At 37.1% G+C, this 15,746-nt stretch overlaps 1 protein-coding gene across 2 annotated transcripts in view; it reads right to left on the bottom strand.

Moving 5' to 3' along the window:
• The window catches only part of col8a2 (collagen, type VIII, alpha 2), a 57,888-nt gene extending 42,759 nt beyond the window's left edge, over window positions 1–15,129 (bottom strand). Inside the window, exon 1 of one of the 2 annotated variants that reach the window (XM_082187069.1) lies at window positions 14,399–15,129. The gene's annotated coding sequence lies outside the window, so the exon portion shown is untranslated. Of the gene's footprint in view, window positions 1–14,393 lie in introns of both variants that reach the window. The other variant, XM_082187068.1, reaches the window with a different exon arrangement.
• Between the last annotated feature and the right edge of the window lie 617 nt (window positions 15,130–15,746).

Raw genomic sequence — 15,746 nt, 5'->3', positions numbered from 1 at the left:
CTCAAACATATTCACACATGTAAAAATAGGGGAAACCCTTGGCATCACATGAGTGGATAAGCTGAGGATGATCTTAGCAGGCATGAGTTAGCAAATTTCCCAGACAAGTGGCTCAGACAGGAAGTCCTGAAGAAATCCTCCTGTTATAATTCTTTGGAAAAGGTGGCCTCTCACGTCTCACAAACACTTGAAATGAAAAATAAGAGGGATGTATCTAAGCCTGTCTCCACCTCAGAATAATATAACAGAATGAAAAATAAACTGTGACCTAATCGCTCACAATTTTGATATTATATCTAACAGTTGTGATCTTATTTTTCATAATTGCAGCTTTTTAAGCCTTTTTGAAAGAAGTCTCTTAAGCTTGCCAAAGCTGCATTTATTTGATCAATAACACAGTAAGACATTACCCTGGTAATCCAGAGTTCTCGTGACAGCACAAGTTGAATTTGCTCAGCGAGTTACTCTAGTGTCTAGTAATGATGCTCATTAAATATGCCCTTCGATCTGAGCTGCACCAATCACATCGGGTTATCTGATATAGGCGGGCCAGAGGCGAGCTAAACAGATGACGACAGCGCTGTGACGTCGAAGTCATTAGTAAACATTGCAAGATGGCTATGGATGAATACCAGTTGTTTGAAACGGCTTTGGCCGCTACAATGAACGAGTTAGACTTGGCTTTTTATCTAAAACAGGAACAGAAGACGCTGCTCGAATCGTTCCTTTGCAAGAAGGACGTTTTTGCTGTTTTGCCGACTGGATACGGTAAGAGTATAATCTACCAGTTAGTTCCGCTGGTAGCTAAGCATATGGGGTTTATTGTTGTGATTGGTCATAGTGTTATCCAATTGCGTGAAGTGAGATTTTCAAATGCATGCTTGGTGCCGCCCCTCGAGCTGGCCGATTTTCATTAGTCGACGCCAGACCATTAATCTTTTAGATTTAGGTCTGGATTTCCAGGCTAGTAAGACATTACTGTAATGAAATATTATCACAATTTTAAACTCCAGTCATTATTCCAGTCTTCGGTGTCACTTGATCAATGTTAAAAATAGTTGTGCTGCTAAATAATTTTTGTAGAAAATATAAAAATATTATTTCATGATTTTGGAGTTCAAAAGAACAGAATTTATTTGAAATATATATATTTTTTGTAACAATGGATATTCAATAAAAAAAATTTAACTGTCTTTACTGACACTTTTATCAGTTTATTGCATCCTTGCTGAATAAAAGTATTAATTTCTTCAAAAAAAAAAAAAAAAGAAAAAAAAAGTTTTAATTTAAAGTTTTTGAACCCTAAATTTATTTCTTACACTTTGACTTCACTTTAAATTTTCTCAGAAACAAGCTTAGGTATGCCTTCCTTAATCAAGCCAAAATCTCTCTTTGGTGTGAATCAAATAATGATTAAACAAGAGCTTCCAAGAAAGAATGTGGAAAAGGATGTGAATGAGGATGGGGCGTCTCAGAGAGAGACAAACCCAAATCCTTTCCTCTCTACATTTTCAGTAACTTTAGCCAGGGTAATATGAGATACAGTGTACCTTTTACACGAAGGAAAGAAAGTGGGCCTTTGAGATTTAGACAAATAGCACACCGATCTTGATTGCACAACCAGTGCAAGGCACGGGACATTCTGAGACGACACAAACAAATTGCAGGAAACAAAGTTTGCAGGTGGGACGGTCATCTTCATTAGGCAAAAATCTACAGCTAGAGGCGAAACTAGTGAGACTATATGTTTCTGTACAAACCTTACGCTGATCAAAGCACTAAAGCCACTCCAGCAAAATTATTGCACAGGCATCAAGCCACTTGAAGATGAATTCTCACGCAGTCTCATAACACATGGGAAGTTTTTTTTCTTACATTTCTGTAAAGAATAAAAAAATACTGACCATGGGGAAGGAAGTGCCGATCTGCACTTGGATCAGGTACGACAGTGTCACTTATTGGAACGGCAGATTTCACAAATGCCCTGGTTTGCATTAGCGAAGCGGCAAAAAACAGGGGTTTGATGACTAAAATTGAATGTAAGAAAAGCGAGAACATCACATTAAATGAAGAAACTGAAAATATTGTCAAACTGATTGTAGTGATATCAGTCTTTAAATAAACAGCTCAGAAATGACATTGGATGACTTTAGGTCTTGGGAAATGTTGTAAAGGCAACATTGGATGAACATAGTGACCAACTTATTTATAATCAACATGTTCCATCCTTCTTCAACAAGTGCTAGCATATGCGAAAGGTCAACCACGCTGCATCAGGAGCCAGTTCTCCATGCTACCATGAATCTCTTCCTTGCTGTGGTTAGGGAAGAACACAAACGCTCTGTTGTGCTTGGGAGTTGGATGGTGCACGGCCCATTAGAGCGCTCTCATCTATGGCCAGCTTGTCAAGCTCCTCCTTCATTCTGTCACATCAAACCGCCTGGAGATGCTAGGTTTACTGGGCAACGTTAAAGCATGAGGTGAAGAGAAAGGGGGAATTTGAAATTGTCAGCGTTTTGGATGCATATGAAAGTTGGACATCTAGAACAGGATGCGATAGGATAACATGAAATGAGACTTCACAGCAACTGAGTGGTGACACAAACTAAATAAGTCTGCAATGAATATGTCCAATTTTAAATACTAAAGGTTTGGGGTCAGTAAGATCTATCAATGCTTCTGAAAGAAGTCACTTATGCTCAGCAAGGATGCATTCATTTGATCAAATATACAGTAAAACAGTAATATTGTGAAATATTGCTACCATTTAAAATGACTGTTTTCTATTTTAATAGCTTTTAAGATGTCCAGTCTTCAGTGCTGATTTGCTTCTCCAGAAATATTTCTTATTATTATCAATGTTGAAAATAGTTGTGCTGCTTAATATTTTTTCAGGATTCTTTGATGAATATAAAGTTCAAAAGCATTTATTTGAAATAGAAATCTTTTGTAACATCACTGTTTTTTACTGTCACTCTTGATCAATTTAACGCATCACTGCTGAACAAAAGTATTACTTTATTTCAGCCAAGGTTTGAAAAAGACAGTGCAAGTTAGTCAATTTAAAATATGACAAAATAAGCTTTGTCAACAGTCTTCTCTGAACTACCTACACTGGAAGGCACAACCTTAACAATCACCATGACAGAACCACAAATCATGCCTAGAATCATGAGAATCCCATGGAAGCGGGATGGAGACGAGTATGGGTAATGTTACTAATGTATTTCTGGAACAAACTTACTAAAGAGTGCAAGGGTAACAACTGGAGCTGTTGTCGGTAGTACTCTCAATTCCCCTAAGAAGCCGTCGTCGGAAAAACTGGGAACACATGTAAAGAAATATTATCCAAAACTTAAGCTGGAGTAAATAACCTCCAAAGCCCTATTCCCATCTCTGCTCTTGCAGACCATTCATCAAACCCTTCCCATAATGTGAGAAAAGAGGGTAGAAAATCTTGGCCTGGGAGGACAAAGACAAAGTTACAACTGGAGTTTTATTTTAAGGATTTGACCCAGAGAGGAACTGGCCCTGTTCTGCTTCTTTGCTGTAGTCTTGGAGTCCCTCATCAGTTTGGCTCCCAGAGGCTGAACAAGAGACTAATGAGAAAGCTGGTCAAATCAACCAGCATCCAATTAAAAGAAATCAAGTCCCTCTAAACCTCAAAGCCCATCATCCGATGTCCCATTATGATTCAGTTGGGTTCAGTTTTGCAGGTAGGTCTAAACTAAACAAGGCTATAAGTGCCTCCAGCTGGATTCAGCTCTTATTTTGATATTCTGTCAATGGCTTCAAGGGTTTTCTCCAGTTTCCTTGGAAAAGCACTGCAAGACATCTTGCATGCAAAAAGAAAATGTATTCTGCAAAACACAAAGCAAAGTTTCGCTATTCTGGCTGCTGTATTAAAACACAGAAAACCAAAGAAATACTAAATGTCTTTTGTAAACTCTTCTGTAAAGCCTTCTTTCTTCTTTCCTTGTGTACAAATAATATTTTGAGAAGCAGAATTTGACCAAAGATGTTTTTGTTCTCACTGTGCCAAACCATGCACCACTATGTTTCCATCCAAAGTTGCGAATTTTACTTGTACGCAAAATTGGAATATTGCATTAAATATTTGTGAATAAAGCAGCGTTTCCTTTCCACGTGTTCAAGAGAACAAAATCGTCACTTCCAGTAGCTTCCCCGATTGGAATTGTCTCAGAGCACACAGATGAAACACAATAAACGCTGCATGTTATCTTGCGTTCGGATGCTGGTGTTTGGGAACGCAATCATGTGAGACGCTTTTGGGAGGGAATTAAACCAAATTATTCTGATGACAGACTTTAGCTCAGGCATTTCTGAATGATCAAACCAAAATTTGAGATGCTGTGCAATTGGTCCAACGGTTAGTCCAGTTATCCAATCACATCCACTGTGGAGGCAAAGTCACACCAATTTCAGTAAATGTGTTTACATCATAGTTTATGTGCATGTCTTCATATCAGATAAAACATGTACCTGCCTAAATTGAGCGCCAACGTTTTTTATGCGCATTTTTATAATTGATGTGCATGTTTGCATTTCCATTCAGCGGTTTTGAACGGTTGTGCATAAAAATAGGTGGATGGAAAGATAGCTACTGTCTCATCACAGACATCAAATACACTGTAGTAAATAGTATTGGTTCATACAAAAAAGGGGGTAAGAGTGAAGATCAGACATAAAACTACAGAAAAAAAAAACAGAAAGAGCCAAATAATGTCTCAGATATTTTTTCTTCAGACTCTTTCATTATTTGTGATCAATGTTTTATTCAAATACATCTGGGGTCCAGCAGAACTTTCTACCAACAGTATGCACAGACACTGAAAAATTATTTACTGACACACTGTGAAACAAAACACAGACGAAGGTCTATTTTTAATAGTGTTTGCATTTCCCATGTGCTCTGTTGCAAATTGAGAAATATAATCAGATGTTTTTGTATAAAATAATGATAATACCAAAAAATCTAAATGTAAGCTGCCGTTCAGTGATCAAAAATACAGTAAAAAAACAGTAATATTATTAAATATTATTACAATTTAAAATAGCTGTTTTCTATTATTTGAATATATTTTAACATGTAATTTATTTATTCCTGTGATGGCAAAACTAGCAGATTTTCTAGCAGCCATTAGCATCCGCATCCAGTCTTCATTGTCATCATGATCCTTCAGAAATCATTCTAATATGCTGATTTGCTGCTCAAGAAATATTTCTTTTCATTATCAATGTTGAAAACAGTTGTGCTACTTCATATTTTTGTGGAAACCGTGATACATTTTTTTTTTTTTTCAGGATTCTTTGAAGAACATAAAATTCATTTATTTCAAATGTAATTTTTTGTAACATTATATAAAAAAAACACTGTCACTTTTGATCAATTTAAAACATCCTTGCATAATACAAATATTACTTTAAAAAATAAATTAATAATTAAATTTAAAAATCTTGCTGACCCCAAACTTTTAAATGGTACTCTATGTTGGCTGACAAATATTATAAAAAAATAAATATATTTTTTGCTTATATATACAAATATTTTGCTTCTATTCACAATGTTGTTTGCAATTAACATTTGCAACTAATATTCAGTATTGGTGTGAAAAGGATTTACTGTCTCTCTCAGTGGGAGAAGTCTCTGTCTGAAAGCATGATGCCGATAAGGCAGCTTGAGATTGTGACCGTGGAGATGTTTGCTAAGTCTGAATGACAGAGAAGCTGCTGAAAGAGCTGATACTGTGCAAAAGGAAAAATAATAACAGTTACTTGCCAAGCTTCCCCATTTCCATCTACTGCCAACGGAACGGAAAAACTCGTCCACATCCAGTGCATTTCCAAGAGCCAAGGGAGAGCAAATGAGGGAATGCCGTGAAGAGGGGAATGTGAAAATGAAAGACTAGGAAGACAAGATAGATAGATAGAAAGATAGACAGAGATTTTATTGATCCCTGAGGGGAAATTTAGTAAAACAGCAAGATTACTGGAAAGCCAAAAGAACGACTTAACAAAGGTCGAGGAGAGAGATGTTTTGTAAGGTTCGGTGTTGAGACAAAACAAATAACTCTTTACTTAATCAGTATATTTATCTTGTATAATAAAAATACCTGAACCTCAAGTTGTTTTTGCTTGAGCATTAAACAGATTTAAGGGTTAGTTCACCCGTAAATTTTAATTCTGTCATCATTTACTCATCCTCATGCCGTTCCAGACCCGTAAGACCTTCGGTCATCTTCGAAAAACAAAACAAATATTTGAATGAAATATGAGAGATTTCTATCCCTCCATTTACAGTCCAATCAACTACCACTTTGATGCTTAAAAAAAGTTCATAAAGAGATTGTAAAACTAATCCATATGAATTGAGCAGTTTAGTCAAAAAATTTAAGACACGATTGCTTTATGTGATAAACAGATTTAGTATAAGCTTTTATTCACATGTAAACATTCACCAACACACACATCAATTGTGGTAAACGACGGAAGCTCAAGCATGTTTTCTTGATGTGCAAGAACCAATGAGGTTCATTCTCTTGTGTTACGCAGCACGTTTGAGCCTCCACAAGAACCAATGATGTTTGTTCTCCTGCGTCAAATCAGGTTCAGTTGAGCTTCTGTTTATGTTCGCTGATCAATGTTTAAATGTGAATAAAAGCCTAAATTCAATGTTCATCATTTTAAAGTGATCAAGTCTCTTTTTGGACTAAACCGCCCGATTCATATGGATTAGTTTTACGATTTTTGAAGCATCAAGGTGGTAGTTGCAGAGACTGTCAATGGAGGGACAGAAAGCTCTCAGATTTCATCAAAAAGATCTTCATTTGTGTTCCGAAGATGAACAAAAGTCTTACGGGTTTAGAACGACATGAGGGTGAATAAATTATGACAGAATTTTCCTTTTTGGGTGAACTATCCCTACAATTCTACTGAGGATTATGCTTAAAATAAGTAAAAAGTAAATAACGCCAATTTTTTTTAATGTATGAGAGAGAGAGAGGGAGAGAGAGAGAGAGAGAGAGAGAGAGAGAGAGAGAGACAGAGACAGAGACAGAGAGAGATACGGTATGATTATACGATGATAAAAGAGAGATACGATAATTAAGGCCCTTTAATTTCCGCAATTAATTAATTAAGGCCCTTTTAATTTCTGTCCGCATTTTCCAATTTTTATTTAATTGGAATATGCGGACAGAATCACAGAACCCAGTCCTAAAAACGGAATCTACTGTATAACGCAGAATTTCACCGAATTTTTTAAATTTTTGATGAATAAATAAAAAGTAGGTCAGCACACTTAAATCAAATCGCGATACAGACTAGTGTCTGTGAATATTGAACCGCAAAAATAATATTTAAATATTGATCCTGCATGTTCTGCGTGTCCCTGTGTGAATGAATGCCACGGACGTGCGGTTTCAATTACACCACACACGCACACACACAGACACACACACACACACACGCACACGCAGACACAGACACAGAAGAACGCGTGACGCTCGAATTGTTTTCAGCCTCTGCCCTCTCACTATATGAGGACATGAATACATGAACTTCATCTCCAGAGCCGCTCTGAGAGTCACTTCATCAGCATTTAACCATTTAATTTGAGAAAAAACTATTTTCATATCATAAACACACAGAAACTCAAAGGTCTTTGCGGCAACCCTTCAAAATAAAAGTTAGGTTTAACTCGAAGAAATTGTGACAGAAATATATTACTGTTGTACAGAATAATTTAGCTACGCCTCAATGTAATAATAATACTAACATTAATAATAATACTAAATTACATTTACATTTACATTTATGCATTTGGCAGACGCTTTTTATCCAAAGCGACTTACATTGCGTTATCCTATACATTTATACATAGGTATGTGCAATCCCCTGGGATCGAACCCACAACCTTGCATTGTTAACGCAATGCTCTTACCACTGAGCTACAGGAAAGCTATTTCTAATTCAGGAAAGAATTATTATTAGAACTTTTTTTTTAAAGGAATAATTACAATATTTTTTGTTTTAATTTGAACAGTAAAGGTCTTTTGTGCAGCACTTTTCTGGACAAAAAAGTTTGTTTAATTTCATATGATAATTTTTGTTAAACTTTAATGAATTATTGTTAAATTGTATTAGTTTCATGATTTCAATTAATTGGATGTACTTTTTGATTGCCAAAACTTAATTTAACCATTAAAATTGAAGTCCCAAAAGATTAAAGCGAACAAAACGGAATACAGAAAAATTTTAATGGACTAAACGGAATTTGGAAAAAAAATAAAAAGGAATTTCATAGGGCCCTAGAAAATGAGTGCATTCCCATAGTTGGAAGTGATTTGTGATATTACAAATCAGCCCTGAGTCTAAGCCCAGATCTGTGCCGCATTCATCAGACTTAAAGTAAAGCTGTTCATTTCCGTAAGCATGTGTTCATTTGTGTCCTATTGAGAATAACAAAACCGACACATCTGTTCAGGGCAGGACACATTTCCCCTCAATCAATCAAACAGTTGACATCTTTACACCCTAGTGCCCATAGAATAAACCTATTGGCCTACACAGATAACCTCCCCTTTCCTGGATGTGTTTGCACCTCTTTCCTGTCCAGACCAATTCATGCACAACCCACTGGAATGAAGCCTTATGCAACAGGATGTTTGATTGAGCCACCGGCGGCATTTTTTCGCTCAGGTCTAAGATGTTCACACACTCCCTCACAAACGCACGCACCCTCATCTAATCGCCGATGCAGGCTAAGCACGTTGCTGATTGCAGAGGAGGCTTATGCCAAAGCTCTGTTTCCAACAGCTTTGAGGGTAATTCCTCATTCGCTGTTTTTCTTTCGTCCGTTATACCTTAAGTGGAGAACGGGCGGAAGGAACGAAGCCTGCAGCCTCCCATCACACAGACTTCGCACAGTTCCTCAAAGGAATGCACCGCTCTCCTTATAGCACCATTGAACAGGACTGTTTTCCTCTCTCTTATAGTGAGCGAAAAACATCTAGAAGCAAATGGTTATGGTGAGAGATGGGGGCGTGAGTTCCTGGAACGTAACACGGTCAGGCATATGCTTTTCCCAGAGCATGAGTGGTATTCTCCTTCATTTCCTGTTTAAAGTGAACACCAAATAAAAGAGGTATGAAGGTTACCACACGGCTGATGAGAAGCACCTTTTAGCAGAGTATGACATGGTCGTATGCCAAACAAAGCAGGTTAACAGTAGTTAATGCATGATTTGAGATCATACACTAACAATGAGCAACAGCATTTATTAACCTTGGTTAATGTTAATTATAAATATAGCCTACTATTGTTTATTGTTCCATTAATATTCATTTATACAGAGTTTTTTCACAGGCATAGCAAAAACACAAAGTACATAAACACATAAACTTCCAAAACATCCAAAAATAACTCAAATTGTAGGAGAGCAAAAATTCCCATTCTTAATGGGTATTTTTGTATTATTGTCCAGGAAAAATATAAAATATTTGAAGCAAGATCAACTTAAGATTTATTTTGAGAGAATGTATCTGTAATTCAAGTGTATTTAGTTTAACTCCACATACCATTTCTCCCCACTTGTTTTAATTATAGCAAAGGCATTCAAAATAAAATGTATGGAAACCAATCTTAAAGGGATAGTTCACACAAAATTGAAAATGCTGTAATCATTTAGGCTACTTATCCTCATGTTGTTCCAAACTAGTGTGACTGTCTTTCTTCTGTGGATAACAAAAGATGAGTTAAAAATAAAAGTTTTGGTTAACATTGACTTCCATTGTGCACTGTAAAAAATTATATGATCAATAAGTCTTTGCTTTTACATTACTTTAACTCATCAAAATAATTTTTCATTTTTATAATATCATAATATTTAAGCAATTTAAATGATTTAATTATTATAAAAATATTTTTTATATAATTTATATGAGATTCAAAAGTCAGTTTAATATAATTTAAGTTAAAATGCTTTGTGCAGCTAACTTTATTTTACTTAAATTTAAGACTGAACTGAACTTTTTTTCAACTGAACAGTTTTTTTTTATGAAATAGGTGGACATTTTTTTGTGTATGGACATTCATTAAAACCACTCAAAGAATATCTTATTTTATGTTCAACAGAATAAAGAAAGTCATACACAGTGAATAAATGAAAATTTTCATTTTTGGTTGAACTATCCCTTTAATATCTTATGTAGTTTCAAGTCAATTAAATTAAATTTGTTTCAAGATTAGAAAACAAGTCAAACTGACTAATAAAGCTAATCAAGAAGTCATTTTTTGCAGTGTACAACTTGCAATGTTAAAAATGTATTAGAGTATGTAAAATTTACATTAACCAAGATTAATAAATGCTTTGATAAAAAGTATTGTACACTGTTATGTCATGTTATCTAGTATGACTGTTAACACACAGAACCTTATTGTAGTGTTACCAATGAACAAATAATTTTGAAAGTACAATAATAAACAAATCAAAATAACCAATAATCGTAATCTTTTAAAAGCTTCACTTTATACATAGAAAGAAAAGAGGCCTTTGTCATCTAAAAATTGCTCACATGTACCACACAGCACCAGTGGCACAGGCTCACATTCCCATGTAACAGGGTTTGGTTGCTTAGTCAAGGTCAGCAACTCTGCCCTCTAGTGGCACTCACTGTATTACAAAATCCATGTGGATATCTGGTCTTCTTACCAGTCCAGAACAGAGCTGGAATGCACATCTCAGTTGGCAAACAAACATCTGAAGCACTATGAATAATACAAAAAAGAAGAATCTCCATGAGACAGTACATGACAATCCAAATACTTTATAAGTTTGACACTCGGTCCTGTCCCATGTTATAAACAGATTAGTTTATTCCTTCACCTTTGGTGAGTGTTCGCTGGCTGCAAATACAAGACATCGCCTCTCATAAACCCAAAGTAAAAGTTCAACCTATTGGTGTGTCCAACATTTCCCATATGCTTCTCAGTCTGCATTGGGCCAGGTCCTCTGTCTAGTCTCTCCCACTGATTGAGCATGTGTAATGGATTTCGTATCATTTTCCTCTGTTGCACGGTAAAATAAAATAAAAACTCAAATGGGAATTGAATCTGCAGTAAGCCTTTACACGCTGAATGAAAAGAGACATCCATAATGGTTTGGATACAAGCTTTGCTTCTTTTTATTTCTCAGATATGGCTTCTCCAGGGCAAACATTTACATCCACCTTGAGCTATAGGGATCTAAAGCACAGGGAAATATAGTCTCCAACATCCACAATAGATTTTAATAGCTTCTAAACAAGATTGAGTGAGTGAAGTTGCCCCAGAATTAAAAAGGCAGACGTTTGGACATGAACAAAGGCTTACTGACCAGCACAACCAATGAATGTTAACCCGATTATGAATGGTCCGTATATAAAAGCCTCCATCAGGTTTGTTGGAGTCATGTAATGCAATAAAGAAAAAAATGCATTTCATCAGCCCCAACCTGGCAGCGCTATCTGTCATCATAAAACGCAGTCAGCAGAGTTATTGGGGCATCCCAAAGGTGGGGCAGCCATGGTTACAACATTGCCTCGCCATTACGACTTCACACTGCCAAACTATTTGCCTTTGTGTACTTTGCCCAAGCGGTCAAAATTTGGCTTAGCATGACCCCATTAGCCCCTGCTGGTAGATGCCATAACTACACAATCCGGACCAGGAAAAAATAAAAAAATAAATTCTACAAGCAAAATATAGTAATTAACACACACACACACACACACACACGCACGCACGCACGCACGCACGCACGCACGCACGAGATATTTAACTGGAAAAAAAGTTTGTTGAAGTGCTCAAATAACTAAAACTAAAACAGAAATAAAAATTATAATTAAATCTAAATAGAAGTATTAAAAAAATAATAATATTTAAAAGATTATAATAATAACTTAAACTTAAAATGAAAAAGACTAAATATTAATAAAATCTCTCATATTACATAAATAATACTAAAATAACACTGCTCCAATGTTGTTTTGGACCCCACTGACTTTCATTGTACGGACAAAAACAGCTAAAAACATTCTTACAAGTATATTATTTTGTGTTCCACAGAAGAAAGTCAATCATACAGGTTGGGAACGACATGAGGTTGAGTAAATGTCAGAATTTTCATTTTTGGGAGAACTATCCCTTTAAAAACCATGAAATGGACTATTCATGATGTCATTTTCAGCTCATGTAATTGGCTGAAAAAGTTCTGTGGTCCCATGAGCAAAAATGGCAGATTTAAAATTGAAAGATAAACTGCTAATGCAAAACGGATAGCTTTCTGCAGGTGTCATAGATCTCCTTGGCTTCACCTAACTGAAATGCACATATGGAGAGAAGGGTCAAAGTGTGTTTGAGGGAGTGAGGTGTTTGGTAAATTTGAAGCTATCGCTGTAACTGTACACAGAAAGGTGGGATGCTGTCTGCTGCATCTACTGATAACAGGACCAGATGAGACGCATCCATCATAAAATCACATCATACTTCACAGCTGACTTTCCCATCCTCTAAACTAAGTACAGACAGCATCCCATCTAGAAGCTTTGGACCATCTCCAGCCGCAGGAATCGGAAGTGTGTGAGGAGGATGATGGGCTCTCGCTCTGTGGAGTGTCTCAGACACTTTTCTCTAACCTCTTTTTTCCACTCAGGGGTTCAGGTCACCTCGGAGGCTTGTGTAATGTGGTAGCGCTAACGGCACTGATGCACAGGTTTGCAGTCAGACCTAAACCGCTTCTCCTCCTGAAAGCCATCATGCTGAGGCGCCAAATGTTTTTAGAAGAGAGCATGTCGTCTTTTCCAGACTGGGTCTGTTTCAGTTCTGTAGAAGCTGGGCCCTGCTACTCAGACGAGAAAAAAGTATTATTGAATACTATTCCCCAGTGCTCTTGGTGAAGAATGTATTATGAAAGCACATTCCCTTCTCTCTCACAGTTCTCTCTCACTCTCCGTCTGAAATTAAGACTGCAGCATTGAGCTCATGCCATGTGCAGTAGTTGATTATGTGTAGAAAAGCTTAAACATTACAAAGAAGCTCTTTTAGACCTTTTTTGACATATTATGACATAACATCATGTACAAAACTTGCTGATGTGAGAACATAACTACTGCTGATGAAGCTACATCTAAAGTTGAAAAAACAAGACTTTTCCACTCAAGTCAACAAGAAATGCTGTTTGCAACTCATTTTACTTTCATAACCTGACATATTTTATATTGTTACGGTTATTTAAAAAGAGAAGCAATGTAAGGCGGGACAAATTTTATCCATAAAAACTGATTGGATCGTGAAAAAGTGGGCGTTATATATGAAAACAAACGCAGGTGGTTGGAGAGGAGTGGCTGAGAAAAAAAATGGGTATTTGTGACATCAGCAGTGTAGGCGGAGCAAGCCATTACATTTTGTGGAATGATTATGAAGACAATTTTTGTAAAATTCAGAAGAATGGCAACCAAGGAATCATTCAAAATAGGACAATGAATGTTTGTTGAGTAATAATAATAAGAATTATCATGAAAAAACAACAATAAATAATTTTTATTAATAATAAATAGGGGCAATTTTGGTTTCATGTTGACTTTAAAAGAAACTATTTAATGTGCGATTTTAACCTCTGAAGTGGACTATGTCTGACAGGTCAAAACATGCAACACTTTCATAATAATAATAATAATAATAATAATAAATTACTTTCAATTTGGTTTCATTTTGACTTTCAAATGAGCTGATTAAAAGAAACATTTTAACCTCTGAAGTGGACTGTCTAATAGGTCAAAATGCATCAATTTCTGGAGCTAAAAAGTGGGCAGGGACTTGAGAATCCTGTGGGTTGAGCTAAAATTTAAGCGAGTGGCATTGGTGCGCAACAGAGTGCAGACCAAACAGTCCCAGGTGTCAGTTAGAGCGAGGCTGCTGCAGTTATATAACTCTCTCCCTCTCCAACTTCAAAACAGCTGTGTGACCTACCACACTACCTGAACCACACAACCTATACAGCCACAAGCACACACAAACGCACACACCCAGCATCAGCATAAATGCAAATGGTAGCCACATGGCTCTGTTTAGAAAAATACGCCACATATTTTGCAGAGATTAATGGGGCTAGAGCACTAAAACATTCAGTTAATCTGCCTTGTGTGTAGCAGTGCGCTGAGAATTATGTTGGTCTCATGATTGAGATGTAAACCCGACTGTTTTTCCTCCCTCTCTCTCCGTCTTGCATTTGGATTCAATTGCTGCGAAGCAACGGGATATGAAAAACATTTTCAAAGATGACATATGCCTGCACTCAGAGGGAAGGAAAATAAAAGATTCAGATATGAACTTACCTCACCCTTCTGTTTCACCTCAATTTCTCAGGCAGGTAACTTCTGCAGGTCAGGTGGTTTCTTTTCTGTGTTCCCTCTTCAGACAGTCATCTCTGGAGAAATAACTTGAGAAGATGTGATGGGAACCCAGCAGACAGGGAAGTCTCGGGAATGCCTTGGCACTTGGTCGCAGTCAAACAGTGTTTACATACGAGTAGAAAGGACTAATACAACTCTAAAGAAAGTTCTGGTTCTCAATGGCAGGTGCCAATCTGGTTCTTGTTCTTACTTCTGTCTCTGGAGAAAATTAAGTCCATGTGCTTGTCGCAGTGAAGGAAAAAAAGTCCTTGTGGTGTTGTCTCCAGACTGGATACAAGTAGATTTCAGACGCACCTTCTGAATCTCTGTGCACTCTCACAGGGTGGAAAGTAGGAGGGAGAGAGAGAGAAAGAGAGAGAGGGAGAGGGAGAATGTGAGAGGCAGGGTGCTCGACTTCACTAGGCAGTGGCTCTCCTGACTCCAGGCAAGAAGAGGACCTCCTTACAGGGCTTTTAACTGGGGGCAAAGCACCTGGAAGCTCCCAGTCTCTTTTCTTGCAAGTATTTTTTTCCAAACAGAGAGAGTGGATTGTTTCACTGGTACCCTCCATATAAAAGGCAAGTGTCTGCGACCGGGTAGAATAAGGAAGCAGTATAGAGGATGGGGTGGGGTAGGTGGAGTAAAGGGATGGATATGCACCCCTCCTCTTTTCCCAGTAACCATTTAAGCCCTTGTTTTCCCACCTCCAACATAAACATCTGCAAACAAATGCTTGCACTCATACAAACAGACAAATCTTTCCCAGAAAGCACCTTTTGGAAAATTCAGGCTGTGCTGGCGCAGCTCGCAGTGCATTGATTTCACCTTAGCGAAAGCATTCTTTCACAAAATGCCTCAAATTTGCTGTCCTAAACGTTCCTGCACAAGATTATAAGCACGTATGCAGCAATAAGTATAGTGGAAGTCTGTTTTTGTGTAATCTTGCCAGACTCTCAGCCAATTAAACCAATCAGTTTTATGAGATGAGATTACATTTCTTGGCTGACTGATCTGGACTGAGAACCACTTAGCAACAGTTCCCAAGTGGAACCTTTCCCGGATGAATTGCTACGATAATATGTACAAATGCTTAATTCAGAATGTGTAAAGCAGCGTTTTGAGGCTACAATTCGAGATACGCATTAACACAGTTAATGGCCCCTATTTTATTCTCCTGGAATAAAAATTGTGAAGAGTGTGTAAGAACAAGCAGTGTTACAGAATATGTTATCTAGACCTAAATTAACCATCATCGCGGCGCTCTGCTCCTAATCTGATCCCAATAACAATGAGTTC

Source organism: Leuciscus leuciscus, assembly GCF_965113295.1.
Source record: "Leuciscus leuciscus genome assembly, chromosome: 12".
NCBI classification, from domain to species: domain Eukaryota; kingdom Metazoa; phylum Chordata; class Actinopteri; order Cypriniformes; family Leuciscidae; genus Leuciscus; species Leuciscus leuciscus.
This window is presented reverse-complemented; position numbering and strand designations above follow the sequence as displayed.